The 26,306-nt window shown below is 41.3% G+C and overlaps 1 protein-coding gene across 11 annotated transcripts in view; it reads right to left on the minus strand.

The window, feature by feature from the left end:
- cadm2b (cell adhesion molecule 2b) overlaps window positions 1–26,306 on the minus strand; it is a 1,102,220-nt gene that overhangs the window by 1,044,061 nt on the left and 31,853 nt on the right. For 8 of the 11 annotated variants that reach the window (XR_011341617.1, XM_069889140.1, XM_069889145.1 and 5 more), the window contains exon 2: window positions 23,752–23,830. The exons of the other annotated variants lie outside the window; for them this stretch is intronic. The gene's annotated coding sequence lies outside the window, so the exon portion shown is untranslated. The remainder of the gene's footprint in view (window positions 1–23,751; window positions 23,831–26,306) is intronic. 11 annotated transcript variants of the gene reach the window in all.

Here is a 26,306-nt window from a genome sequence, read left to right on the forward strand (position 1 = left end):
AGCTTGTTACAAACTACATGAAGGAATTGAAGCTGCAGTTAGATGAACTCCACATCATCTGGGAAACTGAACGGGTGATAGAAGTACACAATTACACTAAAGAGACAGGAGGAAGGTTGCAGGGTGACAGACAGGAGAGGGAACGGGGACAGGCATGCAGTGCAATAACACACATTGTTTTGGATACTTTTGAGGGGCATCACCTTCCAGGGACAAACAAAAGCAGTCAGGTTTCTGACACAAAGAATGGCTCTGTGACTACGAAAGGGAGGAGGTGAAAAGGGAAGCTTTAGTAATAGGAGATTCAATAGCGATGGGAACAGTCAAGAGGTTCTGTAGAAGAGATAGAGAATCCCGGATGGGGTGTTACCTCCCAGGTGCTAGGATCCGAGGTACCTCAGATCGAGTTCATGGCATTCTCAAGAGGGAGATTGAGCAACCAGACGTCATGGTCCTTGAAGTGACCGATGACATGGGTGGAAAAGGTGAAGAGGTCCTGCAAAGAGAGTTCAGTTAGTTAGGTGTGAAATTGAAGGACAGGACCTCCAGAACTATGATCTCAGGATTACTACTTGTGCACATGCAAAATGGTTAGAAGTTGGAGGATAATGCAGCTTCACACATGGCAAAAGCATTGGTGCAAAAAGCAGTGCTTCAGATTTGGATTATGGGAAGGTTTGCCCTGATGGTGTACTGGCAGGGTACTGAAAATCTGTGACAACCAACAAGCCAGAGTATTCACAAACATTTTCAATCTCTCATTGCTGGAGTCAGAGGTTCCTACCTACTTCAAAGGGCCATCAATCATATGCCTGAGAAGAGCAGAGGAAGTTGCCTCAAGAAATATTATCCAGTTGCTCAAACATCTACTGTGATTAAATGCTTTGAGAGGTCAGAATTAACTCTTACCTAAGTTAAGATCTGGACGCACTGCAATTGCTTCACGGCAGATGCAATATCATTGGCTCTCCACTCAGCTCTGGGTCTCCTCGAAAACAGCAATATGTATATCAGGATACTCTTCATTGACTTTCATCTTTTAAAACCATCATATCCATTGTTCTGGTCAACAAGCTCCAAATCCTGGGCCTCTGAAACACCTTCGACAACTGGATCCTTGACTTACTGATCAGAAGACCATAGTCAGTCTAAATCACAAACAACTTCTCCCTCTCCTATTGACAATCAACCCAGGCACACCCAAAAGGTGTGTGCTTAGCCCACTGGTAAACCCACTCTACACCCATGACTCTATGCTTGGGAACAAATCAAGTGTCATCTACAAATTTGCCAACAACATCATGGTCATCAGAAGAATGATGGATGGCAATGAAGATGCACACAGGAGAGAGATAGATCAGCTAGTTGAGTGGTATCACAACAACAATCTTGCACTCAACATTAGCAAAACTAAAGAATTGATTGTGGACTTCAGGAGAGGGAAATCAATAAAACATGAACCAGTCCTCATTGAGAAGTCAGCAGTAGAAAGGGGGAAGAACTTCGAATTCTCAGGTGTCAACATCTCTGAAGATCTGTCCTGGGGCTTCCATGTCAATGCAACTAATGCACCAGCAACTATACTTAGTGAGGAGTTTAAGGAGATTTGGTAGAACATCAAAGACTCCTGCTAATTTCTACAGGTGCACCACTCTGAGCATTCTGACTGCTTATATCACTGTCTGGTATGGAGGTGCAAATGCACGGGAAAGAAAAAAAACAAGAGAGTTGTGAACTCAGCCAACACCATCATGGACATCAGTCTCCACCCCATCAACGATATCTATAAAAACTTGTCTTAAGAAAGCAGCCTCTATTCTCAAGGACCCTTACCACCCAGAACATGTCCTCTTTATACAGCCACCATCAGGAAGGTACAGAAACAGTTTCTTCCCCTTAGCCATTAGTTTTCTGAATGGGCAATGACCTACATACACCTTACTTTCTCTTCATTTTTAACTAATTTGTTTTTAATGTAATTTATAGCTTAATATTTGAATATTCAAACCTATCTTCTTTCTTCTTCTTCTTCTTCTTTGGCTTGGCTTCACGGATGAAGATATATGGAGGGGTATGTCCACGTCTGCTGCAGGCTTGTTGGTGACTGTCAAGTCCGATGCGGGACAGGCAGGCACGGTTGCAAGGGAAAATTGGTTGGTTGGAGTTGGGTTTTCCTCCTTTGTCTTTTGTCAGTGAGGTGGGCTCTGCGGTCTTCTTCAAAGGAGGTTGCTGCCCGCCGAACTGTGAGGCGCCAAGATGCACGGTTGGAGGCAATATCAGCCCACTGGCGGTGGTCAATGTGGCAGGCATCAAGAGATTTCTTTAAGCAGTCCTTGTACCTAATGCCACTGCAAAACAACAAATTTTGTAACATGTTCATAACAATAAATTCTGAATCTGATTTGAGGGGGAATGGGAACCAAAGTTCCAGATCAGAGACTGGAGTTGAGGTAAATTATGTTAAGACTGCATTGAAAGACAAAATATCAAAGGTTTATGGATGGTGGAAATTATGTTCTCAGGTTCATCTATTTCCATGCAAGGAATATTGCAGAAAACTCAGATGAGCTTAGAGTGTGAATGGCACATGGAACTATGACAGTGTAGTGATTTGTGATACTTAGTTGCAGGAGGTGCAGGACTAGCACCTCAATTTTCTGGGGTTCTGTTGTTTCAGACAGAATAGTCCCTTTTACAGAGCACTTTAATGTTGGAATGTTGCACTTTTATTGCACTACGCCTTCTATGTAAAACATACAAACTTGGAATGGGGGGGGGTTGGTCATTCCAGTCCCACCATTAAGCCAATGGCAGAGGTAGTCACAGTGTTGAATCGACGTCTGTGTTCCGTTACATGACCAGATCAGGAAAGGAGCGTGACGTTTTTGAATACATATTGTGTGTGCAGCCTATCAGTGGGAAATTGAAAAATTTTAAAGCAGCAGGCAGCAGCTAACGGTTATGTCCTCTATGAATTAAGGAGACAGAGTTCCACAAGCTCCTTACCCTCCGAGCAGAGGGTGACGACATACAACTGGGTCACTCAAGGATGACCTGATATTGAAAAGGCTGGCACAACACCTTTGAGACCACGACTTTGCTTGGGACAAGGAACAGGTAACAAGCAAGTTGAAAATCTTGAAAAAATTGACCATGATGGCAGGAGTGGTACAGGGTGTTTGGACTGGTCATATTTTGATCAGTCCTATTTCATTTGGGGCACAAGCCACTCTTCAAACCTGGTTCCTCTCTGAGCAACATGGAGGATCCAGCTTTCCCTGAGACTGTTCCAGTTGCGTCTCCCTCCTCCACAAGCAGTGTTGTTGCCAGAATCCTTAGTGGCGTGGACACAGAGGCCAGCAAAAAAAAATGAATCTGCGCCTCACAATTGACCAGGTAAAAACTTTTTTTTCATGTGTTTTTGTGAGTTTGTTTGCCCATAAAGAGGTGTCTCGTTGGTGTTGCTTGTGTCCTATTGCTCTCTAGGATGCCTATCGTGGCAGAAACCAACCAAATTCCAGGTGGTGACAAAGGAAATGAAGACCTTGATATTGGCAATGGACCATGAGGATGTGGAGAGGGAGCACCTTCGATTGGAAGTGCAGAGGACCCATGAGGAGTAGCTGAGGAGAGAGCCACAGGATGTGGAGATGGCAGCACGGGAGGCTAATAAACAGAAGCGGGCAGATGAAATAAATGGGTTCAGCAACATGTTTAAGGACATTCAGTGAGAAATGCAGAATCAGGCCTCTCTTCTGCAGGACCCGATTACATTCATGGCAGCTCCTGTACCACAGCACCCTGCTCCCACTCAACTGCACCAAACTCCAGCATGACAGTAATGCGTTCCTACACCCCAGAGGCAGACATTAGTATTCTCTGCCACCACAGTGGAATGTAAGCATCCACCACACAGACAAGACATATGAGTCATTTCAACCATCTTCCTCCTCCTCCCTCCAACTGCTGGAGTAATTGAACAGTTGTCCACACTGCGTTGTGCCTTACTACTTTTGCACTTGGTCATTGGTGTTTTATATACTTGCACAGATGTAAATAGTTATAAGTTGTTGAATTCACCCTTGTTATTGTTATTTAAGTTTCCTGTACATTACAATTCTTTGATAGGTGGAATATACATTTACAAAATTTGTTATTTATTTGCTTAAATAGTTTACAGAATGGACATAATTACTTCACGGATAGCCCAGAGTGCTATCACAGATAGCACTCAGGCTCAGGAAGATCGGGAAGCTTAGTGTTCCACTCTGGCAAGAAGTATTCCTTGTTGATTTCACATATATTGTGTCGAACACAAGTCAACAGCAACATTTGATACAAAAATGGTACAAATATCAAGTCACTTGACTTGGCACCTTCAACAACCTTTGAGAAATCCAAAAGCATTTTCTACCATCATCCTTGCCAAACTCAAATAATAGTTAAAGCTTTGCTGAAGTTGATCGAGTGCATGGTGGTTAGTGAACCGCTTCATCAGCCACTTCCTGAGGGAGTAAACTGGGTCTCAGATTAGATGCACAGGGATTTACATCTGTTAACATTTTTGGATTTCTGTTGAAAGAGCAATGTAGAAGTAAAAGTACTTCAGATAACCTCTGAGATCACAAACAATCAGTGAATTGAACCTGACCCTTGGACTTGTCAGAAGTTTTATTTGAAGTAGACCCAGCCATTCCTTCAGTTTAAGCATAGATTTTTCACTGTGATTGTATCCTATATGATTACTTGTGACAAATAAACACGATTGATTGGTTCACACGTACATTACTGTACAGTGGAAAGAGGTATCAGTCTTGATCTTTGGCCTTTCTGTAGTTGGGAGAGTTGGCTAAAACTCAAGTATCATGCATGCAACCAGGCCAATCCACATGCACATCTGTGAAGCTGGGACAACAAAAATACTGTGTATAGATCAACATATGAAACACAGTAATTGTTAAAAACAAATAATTGTAACTCAGGCCATGATCCTTACCAGCAGTTGTGGTCAACAACACCTTGAACAATGGAGTGACACTCTCTCCGAATGTAATAGGCTGGTGAGTCTTCTTCGGGGTGGTGATGGGAATAACCATGCCATCAATAGCACCAGCACACATTGGATATCCCTGCTCTGCAAATCCATCCATCGTCTCCTGAAGATGTGCACCACTCGGTAGATGAACAAAACGTTTAAAAAGGGCCCTCTTCCAAGCTCCAAAAACTTGGGTGCACACACACACACACACACACACACACACACACACACACACACACACACACACACACAACCAATCTGGTAACACATCCACAAAGTAACAGCAAGTCAAAGCTGAGGTTCTAGAGACTGTCACCAGTTTGTTGTCTTGAGCCTCAGGTATGGCTCAATGAGTTCCAATACAAAGTCAAAAGTGTTCTGAGACATACGAAAATGACTCCACCACTCAACTTCATCAAAGTTGTTGAGGACTTGAGACCAGAATATGGGCCCATGTGGTCTTTTCTCCTCCATATTATTCTATCTGAGACCATCACAAATTGACTCAACAATGAAACGTATACAGTGTCTAAGTCTGCGCACCTTTCTTCCTCAAACAACTCCCTGTTTCTCTTCAATTTCTCCTTCAATGTATTTCTGATTGCACGAACACATTGCTCTCACAAATCTGCCATTCTATGCATCAAAAAGTTGTGTATGACACACAGCAAATTTGCTTGCATTTGAAGAGTGGCATAAATGTTCATGGCTAGCATAAGCACATCAAGTTCAACCACCATTTTTGTGTAGAAAGTCATGTCCAAGGCACATGTTATGCATCACACTGGGCTCCAATGCTGTTGTGTTACTCATCCTGCCTCTTTTGCTCCTGGAATGCTGGATTGCTGTGTAAAATGACACATTGGCCCAGTATTGTGCCGGCATTGGTCAGTTAAGAGTAAATGAACAAAGATGGCTGAATGAAGGGTCTTCTTCATGGCAGCATTGCAGGATCTCTGTGTAAAAAGCCCTAATATAGCAGGAGGGATATAGTGGGAAGAGCAGCATTGCTCGTCAGGGTAATATCACAACTGTGCTCAGACAGGACAGACAAGATGGCTTATATATATGGGTGGAGCTAAGGAATGTGAAAGGTGTGACCACATTAATGGATTGTATTATAGGTCACCCAGTAGTCAGAGAATTGGAGGAGAAAATCTGCGGGGAGATAGCAGACATCTACAGAAAATAGCAAGTTGTAATAGTAGGTGATTTTAACTTTACAGATATTGACTTGGACTCCCATTCTGCAAAAGGCTGGATGGCTTGGAGTTTGTCAAATATGTTCAGTAAATTTTTCTAAATGAATATGTCAAGATACCAACTAGAGAGATCTTCTTTTAGGGTGCGAGACAGAACTGAAGTATGTGTAGGGATCCAGTGATCATAATACCATTAGTTTTAAGTGGACCATATCCACTCTGGTCCTCAGAGTGAAATTCTAAATTGGAGAAAGTCCAATTTTGAGGAAACAAGAAAGGATCTAAAAAGTGTGGATTTGGCTTTGCTGTTTTCTGGCTTGGAAAGTGTGAGGCTTTCAACTGTGACATTTTGAGAGTGCCGAGATTATATGTTCCTGTCACGATTAAAGGTCAAGTTAACAGTCATAAGGAACATTGGTTTTGGAGGGATAGTAGAGATCTAGTTAAGAAGAGGTGTATAGCAAGTATAGGCACAATGTACTTGAGGAGTATAGAAAAAGTGGGAAATCAGGAGGAAAAAAAGAGATGGAAAAGATCTTACATAGGTTTTTTGCATCTGTATTTACTCAGGAAACAGGCAGAGTCAAGGTGAGGTAAACAAAGGGTGAGGTCATGGAACCTATACAGATAAAAGAGGAGGATATGTTCACTGTCTTAAAGCAAATAAGGTGGATAAATTTCCAGACCTTACAAGGTATTCCCTTGAGGAAGGCAAGTGCAGAAATTGCAGGGACCCTTCAGAAACATTTAAAATGTCCTTAGCCATAGGTAAGGTGCTGGAGGATTGGCAAGTATCTCATTGTCACGTTGCTTGAAAGAGACAACAGTAGTAGAGAAATTATTAGAAGATGTGCAAAGAGATTGAATATACACTTATTTAGACCATTGGAGAGACACAAAAAATCACTTCTTTGAGCAGCTTGGCTCTGTCCACCACAATAGCGGGGATCTCCTTGTGACAATGCATTTAAATTCCCCACCCTATTCCCTTGCCAACTTGTCCGCCCATGCTTTCGTACTTCCAGACTGAGACCACCTACAAATTGGAAAACAACACCTCATATTCTGTCTTTGCACCCACAAACTGAATGGCATTAACATAGACTTCTCTGATTTCTGTTTGGGCCTCCCTACACCCCCACCACCACCTTTCTCCATGACTCCTTTCCTCGAGCTCGATCTTTCTCTCTCTTCCTTTTGCCTTCTTTCTCCCTTACATCAGCTATGCATTCACAGAGCCAAATTCCCACTCTTCCTCCAATCAATTCTTATCTTTCCACCCCGCACCGCCTCCTCTCCATATCCAATTAATACATCTGTTGGTCTGCATTCCTCATCCTTCCCTTTCTTTTAATTCAGACAACTGTCTGCTTTTTACTCATATCTTGAAGGGTGGCACATTTAGCGTAGCACTATAACAGCGCCAGCAACTCAGTTTCAAATCCAGAACTGTCAGTAAGGAGTTTGTTATGTTCTCCCCATGTCTTCATGGGATTCCTCCAGGTGCTGCAGTTTCTTCCCACCCTTCAAAATGTACAAGGGTTATAGGTTAATTGGGAGTATTTGGATGGCATGTGCTCTTAGGCTGGAAGAGCCTGTTACCATATTGTATGTCTAAAAAAGGAGCTCAGGCCCAAAAATTTTTTTTTTTCTTTTTAAGATGTTCACAGGAAAGTTGATGAAGGAAAAGCAGTGGATAGTATCATGGAGTTTGGCAAGAAGTTAGTCCAGAAGGTTCAGCCGCTCAGTATTCATGGTGAGGTAATAAACTGGATTCAACATTGGCAGCTGTGGATGACAAAGGAAATCAAGTGCAGGATCAGGTCTAAAAGAAATAAGTATAAGATGGCAAAGCAGAGTGGGAGATTAGAGGATTGGGAGGCCTTTAAAAACCAACAAAGAGAAACTAAGTCATTCAAGAGGGGAAAATGAAGTACGAGGGCAAATTGGCAAGTAATATAAAATGGGATAGCAAAAGCTTCTTCAGATATGTTAAAAGGAAGAAACTGGTTAGGGCCAAAATTGGGCCCTTTGAAAATGGAGAAAGGTGAAATTATCAATGGGGACATGGAGGTGGCTGAGGAATTTAACAATTACTTTGCATCTGTTTTCACCAAAGAGGATATAGGTTATGATCAGAATAGGGGTAGGGGTCAAGCAGTATCTAGGGACTTGGTGAAATTACCGAAGGAAACAGAGAATTTGATGGATATTTGGATCCAGAAGCAGGTGGCTGTGAGCAAATTGTTAGAACTGAGGCCTGATGACTTATCAGGCTGCATCCCAGGGTGCTTAGAGAGGTTGCTCTGGAAATTATGGAAGCACCAGTTGACATTTTCCAAAGTTCTTTAGATTCCGGGGAAGTGCCTGCAGACTGCAGAGTGGCTGATGTTGTACCACTTTTTAAGAAGGGAGGGAGAGAGAATACAGGAAATTATAGACCGGTCAGTCTGACGTCAGTGGTGGGGAAGATATTGGAATCCATCATTAAAGGAGAAATAGCAGAACACTTATGAAGGAATAATAGTATAGGTGCTAATCCGCATGGGTTCCTTAAAGGAAAATCTTGCTTGACTAATCTCCTGGAATTTTTTGAGGCTACAACAAAGAGGGTGGAGTTGGGAGAGCCAATGGATGTGGTGTACTTGGACTTTCAGAAAGCCTTTGATAAAGTCCCACATAGGAGGCTAGTTTGCAAAATCAATGAGAATGGTATTGGGGGTAGGGTGCTGTCATGGATAGATAATTGGTTGAGAAATAGGAAACAAAGGGTTGAGATAAACGGGTCATTTTCTGGATGGCAGGATGTGACGAATGGGGTCCCACAAGGGTCGGTGTTGGGCCCTCATTTGTTTATCATTTATGATTTGGATGAGGGGATAAATAACTACATATGTAAATTCGCAGATGACACTAAACTGGGTCATAGTGTAAAGAGCAAGGAGGATGTCAGGAAATTGCAAGGGGACTTGGATAGTTTAGGGGAGTGGGTGGAAAGATGGCAGATGAAGTTTAATGTGAATAAATGCGAAGTTGTTCATTTTGGAAGCAGAAACAAGAGAGCAGAATATTATTTAAATGGTATTAAGCTCGGGAGTGGAACAATGCAAAGGGATCTGGGTGTACTTGTTCACCAGTCATTGAAAACTAGCGTGCAGGTTCAGCAAGCGGTGAAGAAGGCGAAAGCTATGTTGGCTTTCATAAAGAGGGGAATGGAGTACAGGAGTAGAGAAGCTCTCCTGCAGTTGTACAGAGCCCTGGTGAGACTTCACCTGGAGTATTGTGTCCAGTTCTGGTCCCCATATTTAAGAAAGGACATGCTTGCTATCGAGGGAGTGCAGCACAGGTTCACAAGGTTAGTTCCTGGGATGGCAGGATTGTCATTATGCAGATAGGTTAGAAAGACTTGGATTATATGCGATGGAGTTCAGAAGGATGAGGGGAGACATGACTGAGGTATTTAGGATTATCAAAGGGCTTGACATGTTTCCAATGATGGATGAGACTAGGATGAGAGGGCATAGTTTAAGAATACAGAGAAGACAGAAATTAGGACAATTTTTTTTACCCAGAGAGTTGTGGGTCTGTGGAATACATTGCCACAGAAGGTAGTGGGGGCAGATTCATTGGATAGATTTAAGAGAGAGTTGGATAAGGCTCTTGTGGGCAGGGAAGTTGAGGGCTATGGGGATAAGGCTGGGATTGGTTATTGAAAGGGAAAGATCAGCCATGATCCGATAAATGGCGGTGCTGGCTCGAAGGGCCAATTGGCCTATTCCAGCACCTATTGTCTATTGATTTATGGAAGAAGCCCCAGAGAGTGGGAATGAATGATTGCCTCTCCGTCTAGAGAACTGTGACTAGTGGTGTGCCTCAAGGATTAGTGCTGTGTCCATTATTTTTTGTCATCTATGTCAATGATCTAGGTAATAATGTGATAAATTGGATCTGCAAGTTTGTAGATGACACAAAGATTAGAGTTGTCGAGGACAGCAAGGAAGGCTTTAAGAATATAACATTAGAAACAGGAGGAGGACTTGGCCATCCAGCTCTTAGAGTCTACTTCACCGTTCAATGAGATCACTGCTGATATGATAATAGGCTCATTCCACCTACCTGCATATTCCTTAATTCCCTTACTTTCCAATCTTGCCTCAAATTTCTTTACTGAGGTAGCCTCCACTGTTTCAATGGGCACCAAACTCCACAGATTCAGCACCCTCTGGGAAAAATAGTCACTCTTCAAATCTGTCCTAAATTTACAACCCTGGATCTTAGGCTATGTCCCCAAGCTTTGGTCTCCCCTACCAAAGTAAACAACTTACCTACATCTACTTATACAGTATATGCCTTTCATTATTCGAAATCTTTCTGCAAGATTTCATCTCTTTCTTCTAAATTTCAGTATCGTCCCAGATAACTCAATCTCTCCTCATAGGCTAACCCCTTCATCCCCGGAATCAGCCTGGTTAACCTCCTCTGCACCACCTCCAAAGACAGTTCATCCTTCCTCATGAAAGGAGATCAGAAATGCATGTAGTACTCCAGATGCAGCCTCACCAGTACAGTTACAGCATAACCTCCCTGCTCCAAAATTCAATCCATCTAGCAACGAAGGAAAACATTCCATTTGCCTTCTTGATAGCCTGCTGCACCTGCAAACCAACATTTTGTGATTCATTTACAAGCACTCCCAAGTCCTTCTGCATATCATCATCATGCTGCAATCATTTGCCATTTAAATAATATTCTGATCTTCCATATTTCCTTCCTTCCGGGACCCAGAGGAATAGGTCAGTGGAAGAAGTGCATAGAGTAATGCCATATATATCATTTAGAGAGGCTTTGAGGAAGGAGAAGCAGAATATAGGGTATAAAAAGTAGTAAGGTAGAAAGCTAAAGTGCATGTACTTGAATACAAGAAGCATCAGGAATAAGGGTGATGAATTGAAAGCTTGGATACTTACTTGGAACTATGATGTAGTGTTCAAAATTGATAACCTCACACTTGCCGACATTGTGTTCCATTTGCCAGACCCTTGCCCACTCACTTAATCTACCTCCATCTCTCTATAGAATCTCTGTATCCTCTGCATAATTTGCTTTTCTACTCAATTTAGTGTTACAGAAAACCATGATACACTACATTCTGCCCCTCTTCCAAATGTACATCGTGAACAGTTGTGGGCCCAGCACTGACACCTGTGGCATCCTGCTCATTACCAATTGCCAACCAGAAAATCACCCCTGATCCCTGCTTTTTATTGGTTAACTGATCCTCTATCCAAACTAATACATTACCCTCATGCATCCTTATCTTCTGCACAAGTCTTTTATGCTGCACTTTATCAAATGCTTTCTGGAAATCTAGGTTAACAACATTCATCTGTTCCCCTCTATCTACCATGCTCATTATATTCTCAAAGAACTCCAGCAAATTTGTCAAACAGGACCTGCCTTTGCTGATCCATGATGCTTCTGCCTGATAGATCCATTTCATTTCAGATGCCTCGTTATTTATTCTTTAATGATAGCTTCAAGCATTTTCCTAACTATAGATGTTTAACTAACTGGCCTATAATTCCTTGCTTTTTGCCTACATTCTTTTTTGAATAATGGTGTGACATTTGTTTTCTTCCATTCTGCTGGGACCTGCCCAGAGTCCAGAGAATTTAGTAAATTGACACCAAAGCATCAACTATAACTTCTGTCATTTCTTTCAGTACATTGGGATGCATTCCATTAGGACCAAGGGACTTAGCTATCTTTAGACACTCAAGTTTGCTGAATATAACCTCTTTAATGATAGCTATTACATCCATAACATCGGTGTTTGGCATGGTAGACCTGTCCTTCACCATGAAGTTCGACACAAAATAGTTATTCAAAGCGTCAGCATTTCCTCATTATCCAATATCAATTCCCCCTTCTCATCTTCCAAAGAACCAACCTTCACTTTTGCCACCCTTTTGCACTTTATGTTATTTTAAAAACTTTTGTGCTCATCTTTTCTCAGTCTACCCTCCCTTTCTTTATTGGTCACTTTGTAGTTCTTTGTTGGTTCTTAAGTTTTCCCAATCTGCTAATTTCCCACTGCTCTTGGCGACTTTGTATGCATGAGCTTTTAGCTTGATGCTCTCCTTGATTTACTTAGTTATTCAAGACTGCTACCCCCACCCTTACTGCCCTTGCTTTTAACTGGAATATATTTTTGTTGAGCACCGTGAAAATCTCTGAAAGTTTCTACTGTTCTTTCACTGTCCCTCCATATCGCCTGCGTTCCCAAACTACCCTGGCCAACTTCTCCATCATCCCTTTGTAGCTTCCTTTATTTCAACTTAACACATTTGTACTATTGTACCCTCCATTTGTATAATAAAATCAATCATACTGTGATCACTCTTTCCATGAAGATCCCCAACTACAAGGTCATTAAATGTTACTTGTCTCATTGCACAGGAACATATCCAAAATAGCATGTTTCCTTGTAGGTTTAGTAACATGCTGTTCAAGAAATTCATATGTGTGCATTCTATAAAGTCCTCCTCAAGGTTGCCTCGACCAACCTGATTCACCCAATCTATGTTCATGTTAAAGGTCCCCATGATAACTGCTGTTCCATCCCGAGATCCCTCCAATATTTCTTAGTTCATTGCCTGTGCCACTGCTATGTCATTATTGGGTGGCCTGCAGACAACTCCCACTGGTGATTTATTTTTCCCTTCACTATTCCTAATCTCTAATGAAATGAACTCAACATTTTGCTTCTTCGATCTTGTATCATCTCTCACTATTGCCCTGATCTCATCCTTAACTAAATGCGCTACCCCACCTCCTTGCCTGTCCTTCCAATTACCTGATATCCTTGGATATTTAATTCCCAATCCTCTCCACCCTGAAATCATGTTTCTATGATGGCCAAATAGATCATACCCCTTTGTATTGATTTGTGTCACAAGTTCATTGACCTTGTTTTGAATACTACGGGCATTCAGATAAAGTACATTTACACCCATTGCACTTTTAAAATCTAGTTATCTACTCTTACTTTATTCTTCAACTGCTTTTACTTTATCTATACTCTTCTCTCTTACTTATGCTCCAATCTGTTGAACTCACCCTCCTACTATTGAGTTTAAAGCCCTGTCCACAGTCCTCATTATGCAATTCGTCAAGATCCATGTCCTATCACCTTTGAACAGTTCCTTCCTTCCCTAATGCCAGTGCCAATTTCCTATGAATTGGAATGCACTTCAACCCCACAAATCCTTAAGCTGCACATTTAACTTTAATCTTCTGGATCCTGTGCCAACTTGCACATGGTTCAGGCAGTGATCCAGAGATTATCACCTTTTTGATTCTGCTTTTTAATTTGATCCCAAGTTCCTCAAATTCCCTTAGCAGAACCTTTTCCCTTGCTCTACCTATGTCACTGATACCCACATAGACCACAACAATGATCTTTTGATCTTTCCCTTCCCACTGCAAATTACTCTGCAAGTCAGATAAGATGTTCTGAATATAATCGCAGTGTTTGAAGCTCAGATTCCGGCCATCAGTTTTGAGCCTGAATTCATCGAGCAACCAACACTTACCCAGATGTAGTCATCAGGAACCACAACAGAGTCCACCTGCTCCTGCATCATGCAGCTACAACACATCACCTGATTCTGCATACCTACTTTATCTAATTAGCTATAATTTGGTGACTTTTATAAAACCCTGTGAACAGCGCGTTAAACCAAATAATAGGGGGTTCATTCAACAGATTGGAGTGTAATGGATAAAGTAAAAGCCAAAGTTTAAAAAAAAGAAAAAAAATCCTTTCAAAGCTTGCAGAGGAACCTGGACTAGCTGGAAAAATGGGTTGCAAATTAGCAGATGGGATTTAATGCAGACAAGTGTGAGGTAAATTTAAATTTATAAATTTAGAGTTTAGACATACAGCATGGTAACAGGCCATTTTGGCCCATTAGACCATGCCACCCAATTACATCAACTTTACCAAAACTCCCGATACCGACCGGTACATTTCAAACAGTGGGTGAAAACTGGAACACACAGGAAAAACCCACACAGACGTGGGGAGAACTTATAAACTCCTTACAGGCAGCGCGGAATTCAAATCCAAATCACTGGCACTATAACAGCATTGCACTAACCACTATGACAACCATGCCTCCCCTTTTAGGGGCAGTTTATAAGAACAAACCAAAGTGGAACTACAGCACTGAGGAATGTGGTAGAATAGAGGGATCTGTGAATTTAAATACACAATATCCTTAAAGTGGCATCAGAGACAAATGGAGTTGGAAAGAGAGCTTTTGGCACATTGGCCTTCATAAATCAAAGTATTATGTATAGGAATTGGGATATTATGGTATAGATGTACAAGACATTAGTGAGGCCAAATTTGGAGTATTATGCGCAGTTTTGGTCACCTAACTATGGAAAAGATATCAATGTAATTGAAAAAGGGCGGAGAAGATTTACTAGGATGTTACAAGGACTTGAAGGACAAAGTTACAGGGAAAGGTTAAGAAGGTTAGGATTTTATTCCCTGGAGCATTGAAGGAGGGGAAATTTGATAGAGGTATACAAAATTATGATGGGTATAGATAGAGTAAATTCAAGTAAGATTTTTCCACTGAGGTTAGGTGAGATACAAAGCAGAGGACTAGGGTTAAGGCTGAAAGGTGAGATGCTTAGGGGATCATTGGTGGTTATTTCTTCACAGAGGGTGGTGGGAGTACAGAACGAGCTGCCAGCTGAAGTGGTGGATGTGGGCTCAATTTTAACTTTCAAGAAAAATTTGGACAGGTTCGTGAATGGAAGGGGGATGGGAGTGGTCACTGGGTCCAGGTCAGTGGGACAAGGCAGAATAATTGTTCAGCATAGATTTGCAGAGCCTGTGCTGTAATGTTCTACAATTCTCAGCTTTATTCCCTTGAGTACAGGTGACTTAGGGTGACCTGAAAAATTTTGTAAAATCATGAGGGATGTGAACAAAATAAATGCAACAGACTTCTTTCCAGGGAAGATGATACAAAAACTAGAAGGCATAAATTTGAAGTGGGAAATTTAAGAAGAACCTGAGGGGCAAATTCTTTACACAAAAGATCATCTCTATCTATTTTACCACAGTAACAGCAAAGAACCATTCCTCTGCAAACCCATGTCCCCCTGAGGATCCCATCCCTGTCTACATCCAAGGATGATGTGTGTGCACTGCTTTTAGGAGAGGGAATCTGAGGTAAGCATCCAGTCTAGACAGAGTACTTCACTGAGAAATAAAAATCTTTGCTGACCAACTTACTCATGTATTCATGGATATCTTCAATATCTCACTCCATCAGGGTATAGAACCCACCTGCTTCAAACAAGTATCAATCATACTGATTCCCAAGAAGAATAGTTGTTCACCTGCCTTCATAACTATCAACCACTACCACTTATATCAACAGTGATGAAATGTTTTGAAAGGCTGGTGTTGAAGCACATCAGCTTCTGACCAAGTGGCAAAAGGTCTATGGCAGATGCCATCTCATTGGCTCTACACAAAGCCCTGGAACACATTGACTGGAAAGATGCATTCATCAGGATACTCTTTATCAACTACTGTTCAGCATTTAATACCATCATCCCCTCAAAACTGATCAGCAAACTCCAAGACCTGGGGCTCAACACCCCACTGTGCAATTGGATCATGGATTTCCTCACCTCCAGACCACAATCAGTGATGATTGGTGAGAACATTTTCTCCACAATCTCTATCAGTATCGAGCACATCATGGTTGCTTCTCAGTACAACAAGAACACCATCTATAAATTTGCAAACAACATAACAGTAGGGGGCTTGTATAAAGAAAGATGATGAGTCAGCATACAGTAGAGAGATTGGAATTTTTTTTTATATTTTATTTTTCATTTTCCATCAATAAACAAAGAGATAATATCATTGACTGTTACAGAATATATTACTAACATCTCCCAGAAATCTATATACATTTTGTGTTTCTCCCCCTCCCATTCCTACCTATCCCCAAAAAAAGGGAAAGACAAAACAAAAAGGAAAAAAGGAGAGAAAAAGAAAAAGTCTGGACATGGGGCCTGCATTTCCAGTAAGTGTCCACAGAGGCTGTGGAACCACTCCCTGATTTAATTACTTTTATTAATCCATCTATTGGTAAATCTCTGTCTTTTTATTGGGGTGTGGCTACAGCTGTGATCCCGTGTACGTCAGATATGGCTGCCATATTTTAATAAAGGTGTTGTGTCGGTTTCTAAGATTATTTGTGATTCTTTTTCCATGAGAATACAGTTGTGTATCTCAATAATCCACTTTACTGATAAACGGGGAGTCAGACTTCCAGATTATTGCTATGCATTTTTTTTAGTTGCAATGGACAAACCAATAAATACCAATTGAATTTGGCTAATTAGTAACTTCTGTCCAAAACATTCTCCAGCTGATACAACATTGGATCTGGCAGAAAGGTTACCTTGATTATCTGGTTAGTGTGTCAGCCAAATCCTGCCAAAATGGGGCTACCTTTGCACAGGACCAGGTTGCATGAATGAATGTTCCCTGCTCCACTCCACACCTGAAGCAAGTCTCTGGCACCTCAGATTTTGCCTTGTGTATCTTTTGCAGTGTGAAGTGGAGCTGATGCAGAAAGTTGGATTGAACTAGATTGTATCTAGAATTAATAACTGTTGTCACACTGTCTCTACACCAATCCAACCAGCATATCTCATCAATTGTGATGCCCAAATCGGACTCCCATCTCTCTCTTGATCTGTGTAGCCCCTGATTGAGGGTTTCACCTTGGAGTAACAAGTACATTCTTGAAATAAATTTAGGTGAAGCATTCCTTTAACCTCAATAGGTAAAGGCGGAGTCATTGTAGGGCCCCACCTATCCCTTGGAAATTATCTTAACTGGAGAAAAGTGAAAGGTCCCATTAGACAAATCGTATTTGTCCTTTAGCTGCTCAAAGGACATAAGCTGTCTCCCCTCGTAGCAGTCCTCAATATTTCAGATCCCCTGCCGTTACCAAATCTCCAGGCAACAATTCATTACAATTTAGTGGCGCCTTTGGTGATACTTCCACTTTCTTTCCAATATATTCATTGATCTCATGCCAGATTTAAATCAGATGTTTCAGAATGAGGTTATGGTTTTTTTTCGCTATTAATTTGGCATCCCATTTGTATATGGAATCCTTCACTGTCCTCTCCCCCATTACATGCAATCCCATTTGCACCCAAGTGAGTAGTTTTCTTCCTCAAAGAAGGATGCAAGGAGCCTCGACTGAGCTGCGAGATAATATTTCTTAAAAATCAAGCAACCTTCAAACCCCAAAGCTATTTTAAGGCTATTCTGGGGACTTTCCCATTTCAGATGAATTTCCTTATGCTATCAATTCAACGCCAAAAAATAATTGTGGCAATGGAATTGGCAGAGACTGGAAGAGGTATTAGAATCCTGGCATCACCACCATCTTTATGCAGTTAACCCTTCCCATTAAGGTAATGGGCCGATCCCTCCATCTCATTAAGTCACCTTCAATCTTCTCCAATGATTGAGTTTATAAATTTTCCAGGTTACTATCAATCTTGATTCCTTGATATTTCACACCTCCTGCATTGCCAAATGAAATTACTGTTTCTTTGATATTCTTCATAGTCAAATTTATTCAGTGGCATGACCTTGCTTTTTTCTAAGTTGGCTTTATAGCCTGATATTGTGCCATAATCCTCCAATGTGGTTCGCAATCTTGGCAAAGTCCCAGCTGGGTCAGCCAGGTACAACAACAAAACAGATGATAAATCAAAATTTGTCCCACCCCAGGCTCTTTTCCCCATCCTTTCAGGTAGAAAACACAGCACCAGGTACAAGGGCAGATGATTGAAAGGACCACTCATTAGTAAAATAAAGTTCTTGCTCCGTTTAAACTCAGTTTTCTTTCCTCTGTAATAAATCTACACTTTTGTTAATCCGAAATTCTGTCTGGTCTGCAGGAAAAAGAATCTCAGGGGTTTTTGTGATGTCATGTACCTACTCTGACAATAAATTCAAACTTTGACCCATTTTATTTTGCACTACCTGTTGACTTGCCTCAATAGCAGGCAAAACAAGGTTTATCCATAAAATCTCAGTACCCTTGAATTCAATTTGTTTTCTACTCCACATCAAAAGCTTCCAATGCTTTTATTTTAATGACATACCATCTCCCACAATTGATAATTGATTGCAGATCCCAACCAAGATTTTCACCTTTTAAATGATGATCCATTCAGCATGTCTCCCACCTACCTTCAAATTAAAATGTCTGTATTTTACAAACATATCACTCCACAATTTTTTTTTCCCCACGTGTTATTTTCTGCAAAAAGATGTCATGCAACTCTCCAGGAGTTTGGGTACCACAATTACTGAATGCTAGCTTAAGGTTTAGTACCAGAAGGAATGCTACTTGAATAGCTCACTGAGGATATCTAGTGGTTTAAAGTGGTATTGTTCTCATAGATTTATACAAGAGCGGCCCAAAGACCAGGACATGTAAACATTTTAATCCTGGAATAATAATCCTTCTTGCACCTATTGGCAAAAATAATGATAGCCCTTCTGAATAATAATTTGCAAAATATTTAAATATGAAACTGAAATTGTTTTCTGACTTATTTATAGGAACTGCCAAAGAATTTAAATAATTTCTGCAATAAAAACAAGATTTTAATTCTGCAACTTAATTATTACAGTTTTAGTCCTCTCCACTGGTAAACTGATCAGTGGTATTGATCAATTATCACAATTTAATTTCTGAAACTTAAATCAGAGGTAGGCCAATTTCATTAACACTACAGAGCATCTGGCAAACACATTGGGAGCATCTACTTGCAGGCAATTCCTCACATACACAAAGTACTTAAAGGGAAAATACTAAGAGTTCAAAGCTAACATGATACTGCAAGGATAAAAGCCAGGGGGTAAGAAGCATAAGGAACCCTGCATGTCAAGGGACACAGCTGCATAAAGAGAACAAAAGGAAGCACATGGCATGTATCAGTAACCAATGACGAGGGAAGTCCATTCAGAAGAATGAATACTGATTGGTTCAAAAGGTTAGGGTCCATGTTATCCAGGAAGTCAGCAAACTGAATCCAAAATTTGCTCAGCAATGAAGATGGAAGTTAAAATTAGAGGATTGGTTTTGCAGTTGGATGCCTGGGGCTAGGTGTCCCACAATGATCAGTGTTGGGACCCATGCATGATTTATGAATGACTTGGTTATGATGTGCAAGGCATGATCAGCAGGTCTACACATGACATGAAGATGAGCAGAGTTGTTGACAGTGTGAAAGGAGTCAAAGACTGCAAAGAGATGCCAATGTGAAATGAACTGATGCAGTTTAATCCAGACAAGTTCAAGTTTATTATCACATTCTTCCTGGTACAGAGAGAAGGGCTCATTTTGCAAATAGTCCAGCAAGTCCACTCTAATATGCATAAAGAAATGCTAAGTCGAAGAGCAAAAGGAGATAATGCACTTTGGGGAAAACAAAAAGAAACTAATATTCAAATATAAACAGTGAGAACTTTAGAAGTATTGAGGAACAGCAGAATCAGGATCTTTTCAAGTCCAAAAATTGTTGAAGGTGGCAACACAGATAAATAATGTGGGTGGAGCACAAGCAATACTGGCCTTTATTAGTCAGTGCATTTTGAATAAAGTAGAGGTTGTGCGCTAATTATAAAACCTTAGCCAGACCTCAACAGCAGTACTGCATGCAATCTAGTCACCATGCTGTATGAAGAATGTGACAAAGCTGGTTGTTGCCTGTGACAGAGCAATTCAATGATGAGGAAAGACTGGAAAAGCTCAGTCGGTTCTTGCTGGAACACAGGAGGTAAAGAGGAGACGAATACAAGACCAGGGATACATGAGGCTTCATAAAGCACTGGTAAAACCTTATTTTAAATATTGCAAGCAATATTGGGCTCCTCATTTAACAAAAGATGTGCTGACATTGGAGATGGTTCGTGAGGAGTGTTTGACAGCCTTTGCCTGTACTCGTTGGAATTTAGGAGGATGGGGGTGGGGGGGGGGAGGAATCTTATTAAACATTTTGAAAGTTGAAATGCATGGACAGAGTAGGTGTAGAAAGATTGTTTCCAATGGTGGAACAATCTCGAACAAGATGACAACTTCAAAGTTGAAGGATTTGAACAGATTTGCAATGGAATTTATTTTGGTAGAATGTGGTAAATCCATGGAATTTGTTGCCACAGGTGGTTGTGGAGGCCAGATCATTAGTTAAATTTAAAGCAGAGATTGACAGGTTCTTAATTAGCCAAGTGGGAAAATAGATCAGCTCATGATTAAATGGAGGGTAAGACTCAATGGGCTGAATAGCCCATTTAGAACTATAGAATATCACAGCGCAGAAACAGGCTACCTCGGCCCTTCTAGTCTGAGCCAAACCACTTTTTTTTGTCTCATCCCACTGACCTGCATCCAGTCCATAGCCCTCCATACCTCTCTTCCTGTCCCAGTCCAAATTCTTTATACATGTGAAAAATGAACCCACATTCACCACTTCAGCTGGCAGCTTGTTTCACACTACCTCATCTACTCTCAGTAGAAAAGGCCAATTTATTATTTACTGTCTATCCCCCTCAATTTTAAATACCTCTATCGAATCTCCCCCTCATTCTTCTACACTCCAGAGAATAAAGTCCTAACCTTTTTAACCTTTCCCTGTAACTCAGTTTCTGAAGTCTGGGCAACATCCTAGTATATGTTCTCTGCACTCTTTCAATCTTATTGGTGTCTTTCCTTTAGTTAGGTGACCAAAATTGCACATAATACTCCAAATTTGGTTTCACCAATGTCTTGTAAAGCTTTACCATCACATTCCAACTCCTATACTCAATTCTTATGAAGGCCAATATGCAAAAAATTCTTAACAACTCTATTCACCTGTGATGCCACTTTCAAGGAATTATGAATCTGTATTCCCAGATTCCCCTGTTCTACTGCACTCCTCAGTGCCATACCATTTATCTTTTCTTGGTTTGTCATTCCAAAATGCAACACCTGACATTTGTCTGCATTAAATTCCATCTGTCATTTTTCAGCCCATTTTTCCAGCTAGTCCAGATCCCTCTGCAAGCTTTGAAAGCTTTTTTTGCTGTCCACAATGCCTCCAATCTTAGTGTCATGTGCAAAACTTGCTAATCCAATTTATCACATTATTTCTGCTCTCATGTCATTTGGTATTATGGACAGGGTAGATAAATGTAGAACACATGGGTTTATGATTCATGGGAAAATATTTAGTGGAATTATGAGGGGGACCTCCTTCACCCATAAAGTAGTTAACACCTCAAATGCACCCGAGAAAATGGTTGAAGCTGGGATATCAAAATCTACGGCAGAGTACAGGTCCTTCCACCCACAGTATTGTGCCAACCTAATAACCTACTCTAACAACTGCCTAGAATTTCCCCACTGCATAATCCTCCATTTTTATCAGTTCCATGTCCCCATCTAATAGTCTCTTAAAATACCCTATTGTACCTGCCACCACTACCATTGCTGGCAGCGCACTCCATCCACCCACCACTGTGTGAAAAACATATCTCTTACATCTCCCTGTACTTACTCCCAAGCACCTAAAAACTATTGCCCATTTGTGTAAGATATTTCAGCCCTGGGAAAAAGTGTCTGGCCATCCATGCTAACAATGCCTCTCATCCCCTCATCCCTCATCCCCCATCCCCTCATCCCCCATCCCCTCATCCCCCATCCCCTCATCCCCCATCCCCTCATCCCCCATCCCCTCATCCCCCATCCCCTCATCCCCCATCCCCTCATCCCCCATCCCCTCATCCCCCATCCCCTCATCCCCCATCCCCTCATCCCCCATCTTCTCATCCCCCATCTTCTCATCCCCCATCTTCTCATCCCCCATCTTCTCATCCTCTCATCCCTCATCCTCTCATCCCTCATCCTCTCATCCCTCATCCTCTCATCCCTCATCCTCTCATCCCTCATCCTCTCATCCCTCATCCTCTCATCCCTCATCCCCTCATCCCCTCATCCCCTCATCCCCCATCTTCTCATCCCCCATCTTCTCATCCCCCATCTTCTCATCCCCCATCTTCTCATCCCCCATCTTCTCATCCCCCATCTTCTCATCCCCCATCTTCTCATCCCCCATCTTCTCATCCCCCATCTTCTCATCCCCCATCTTCTCATCCCCCATCTTCTCATCCTCTCATCCCTCATCCTCTCATCCCTCATCCTCTCATCCCTCATCCTCTCATCCCTCATCCTCTCATCCCTCATCCTCTCATCCCTCATCCTCTCATCCCTCATCCTCTCATCCCTCATCCTCTCATCCCTCATCCTCTCATCCCTCATCCTCTCATCCCTCATCCTCTCATCCCTCATCCTCTCATCCCTCATCCTCTCATCCCTCATCCTCTCATCCCTCATCTTCTCATCCCTCATCTTCTCATCCCTCATCTTCTCATCCCTCATCTTCTCATCCCTCATCTTCTCATCCCTCATCTTCTCATCCCTCATCTTCTCATCCCTCATCTTCTCATCCCTCATCTTCTCATCCCTCATCTTCTCATCCCTCATCTTCTCATCCCTCATCTTCTCATCCCTCATCTTCTCATCCCTCATCTTCTCATCCCTCATCTTCTCATCCCTCATCTTCTCATCCCTCATCTTCTCATCTTCTCATCCCTCATCTTCTCATCCCTCATCTTCTCATCCCTCATCTTCTCATCCCTCATCTTCTCATCCCTCATCTTCTCATCCCTCATCTTCTCATCCCTCATCTTCTCATCCCTCATCTTCTCATCCCTCATCTTCTCATCCCTCATCTTCTCATCCCTCATCTTCTCATCCCTCATCTTCTCATCCCTCATCTTCTCATCCCTCATCCCTCATCCCTCATCCCTCATCTTCTCATCCCTCATCTTCTCATCCCTCATCTTCTCATCCCTCATCTTCTCATCCCTCATCTTCTCATCCCTCATCTTCTCATCCCTCATCTTCTCATCCCTCATCTTCTCATCCCTCATCTTCTCATCCCTCATCTTCTCATCCCTCATCTTCTCATCCCTCATCTTCTCATCCCTCATCTTCTCATCCCTCATCTTCTCATCCCTCATCTTCTCATCCCTCATCTTCTCATCCCTCATCTTCTCATCCCTCATCTTCTCATCCCTCATCTTCTCATCCCTCATCTTCTCATCCCTCATCTTCTCATCCCTCATCTTCTCATCCCTCATCTTCTCATCCCTCATCTTCTCATCCCTCATCTTCTCATCCCTCATCTTCTCATCCCTCATCTTCTCATCCCTCATCTTCTCATCCCTCATCTTCTCATCCCTCATCTTCTCATCCCTCATCTTCTCATCCCTCATCCCTCATCCCTCATCTTCTCATCCCTCATCTTCTGGAGAAAAGACGAAGTTCACACAACCTATCAAAGTATGCGCTCCATTCCAGGCAGCATACTTGTCAATCTCCTATGCACCCTCTCTGTTGCATCCACATCTTTCCTGTAAAGAGGTGACCAGAATTTAACACTATTAGTATCTTACATACATTTCAAATTAGCTTGAAATATTATTACAGAAGATACTAAACAATTTTCAATTCCACTCCCCCACCTCCCACCGACAGAAAAAGATTGAAGACAGAACAGATTTATCGTAGTACTTATAATTGCATTTATAATACCATAATATATTTCTTGATGTAAATACCATATTTTCAAGGGGGGGAGTTGAATTAGAGGGTCTGGATTAATCTATATCCATAAATTTCATATAAAGCTCCCATTTTTGACAAAATTTGTCATAATGATCTCATATTATAAGTAATTTTTTCAAATGGGAGACAATGTTTTATTTTATTAAACCATTCTTCTATTTTTAAATTTTCCACGTTTTCGCTATACATTTTCTCGCTACTACTGTGGCTAAACTAAAAAAAACCTCTTTTTGTATTTGTCTAACCCCAACTTAATGTCTTTATCATATATATTACCCAACAAAAAGATTCTTGGATCCAATTTAACCTTTACTTTTAATATTTTCTCTAACACAGCACATAATTCTTTCCAAAAATCTTTTACCTTTTCACACAACTATACTGAATGCAAAATTACCATGCACATCTAAAACATCGAATAGAAAAAATTTGGGTTAAATTTATTCAACTTATACAGTGTATAACACATTTGATGTAAAAAAAACATGTATTGAACCATTTGATATCCAAATCTTGAAGCAGATTGTATAATTGTATTGTTAAATTATTTATATTGTAAAACATTAATAAAAATATTTTAAGAAAAAAGGTTACCAAGAGGATTGACAATGGAAGGAGGGTGACCAAACAACAAGGCCTTTAAAAAGATCCTAAATGGTAGAATAGTCCAGAAAGATTTTAAGAAGATTGATGATAACAGGGTGGTACACCTCACCTTTATCTCTTTCAGAAAAGTCCTCAGTGAGAGGCTGGTCCAAACGATTAGTTCACATGAGATCCTCAGTGAACAAGCCAATTGGATTTAAAACTGGCATGGTGGATGGAGTCAGAGTTTTTAGACATAGAGCATAGTAAAAGGCCCTTTTGGCCCACAAACCTGTGCTGTCCAATTGTACTCAATTAACCTAAAACCTCAGTCGGTTTTGAATAGTGGGAGCAAACTGGAGTCCCCAGAGGAAACTCGTGCAGACACGGGCCAGACTGCCTGCTTTCTGTGCTGTAGTATTCTATCCCTTGACTCAAGGGCCATATCCAACTACCTTTTGAACATAACTAATGAAATGGCCTCATCAACTTTCTATGGCAGGGAGTTTCACAATTCTGAGTGAAGTTTTTTGTTGTTTCAATCCTAAATAGCTTACCCATTATCATCAGACTATGACCCCTTCAACATCACAAACTTTCTTCCTGCATCTCACCTCTTCAGTTCTGTCAGAATTTTCAATGTCTCAATGAGATATCCTCTCATTATTTCAAATTCAAAAAGAGTTTAACTCATCAGACTGGATTGTCTATCCAGTTTTTCTGCACACATCAGTCCTGCCTCAAAATAAGTCTGATGAACCTTCACTGTACCATTCAGATTCAGAGATCAAAACTGCAGTAGTACACAAGATTGGCCTCACCATGGCCCTACACAACTGCAATAAGACCATGCTTATTTATTCAAACATCTAACATGCCATTTTCTTTTTTAACCATCTGATGTATTGCATTTCAATCTTCAATTACTGCATCACCCTGACATTCCATCTTCTTGCACCTCTCCTTTTCCTAATTTGTCACCATTTATATAATTATCTATCTACCAGTTATTGCCACCAAAGTGGACAATCTCACGTTTACCATATTTCAAAACAGGTCAGGATTTACTGTTAATGAGAGCCCTGGATTGTATTGTGAAACAGAAAGACCTAGGGCTGCAGGTAAATTCCCTGAAAATGGTAACACAGGTAGACAGGACAGTAATGTGTTTGGCATACTGAGAACAAAAGCACGGCACAGACAACAGTCATTATGCGGAGCCGAACCATGTTCTTTGTACTCCACAACAATCTAATTTTTCCCTACCTCACACCCATAACCCTTTATTTCTCATGCATCCATGTGCTTATCCAAGAGTCTTGAGTGACCCTATGGGGCTAGCCTCCACTACCAACCATGGCAATACATTCCAGGCACCCACCGATCTGAGTGAAAATTTTAACTCAGACATTTCCCACCCCTCAAACATTCCTCCACTCATCTTAAATAGATGTCTTTTGGTATTTGCTATTGTCCACCTGATCAAAGACACTCAATTTTGCCTACCTCTAAGTCACCTCTCATCCTTCACTCCAAGGAGAAAAGCTCTATCTGTCAACCTTGTTTCATATATGTTCGCTAATCCAAGCAACATCCTGGTAAATCTCCCCTGCCCCCTCTCCAAAGAATCTACATTCTTCACATAATGAGGGAACCAGAACTGAATGCAATACTCAA

The sequence above is a fragment of the Narcine bancroftii genome, chromosome 7 (assembly GCF_036971445.1).
Source record: "Narcine bancroftii isolate sNarBan1 chromosome 7, sNarBan1.hap1, whole genome shotgun sequence".
NCBI lineage: Eukaryota > Metazoa > Chordata > Chondrichthyes > Torpediniformes > Narcinidae > Narcine > Narcine bancroftii.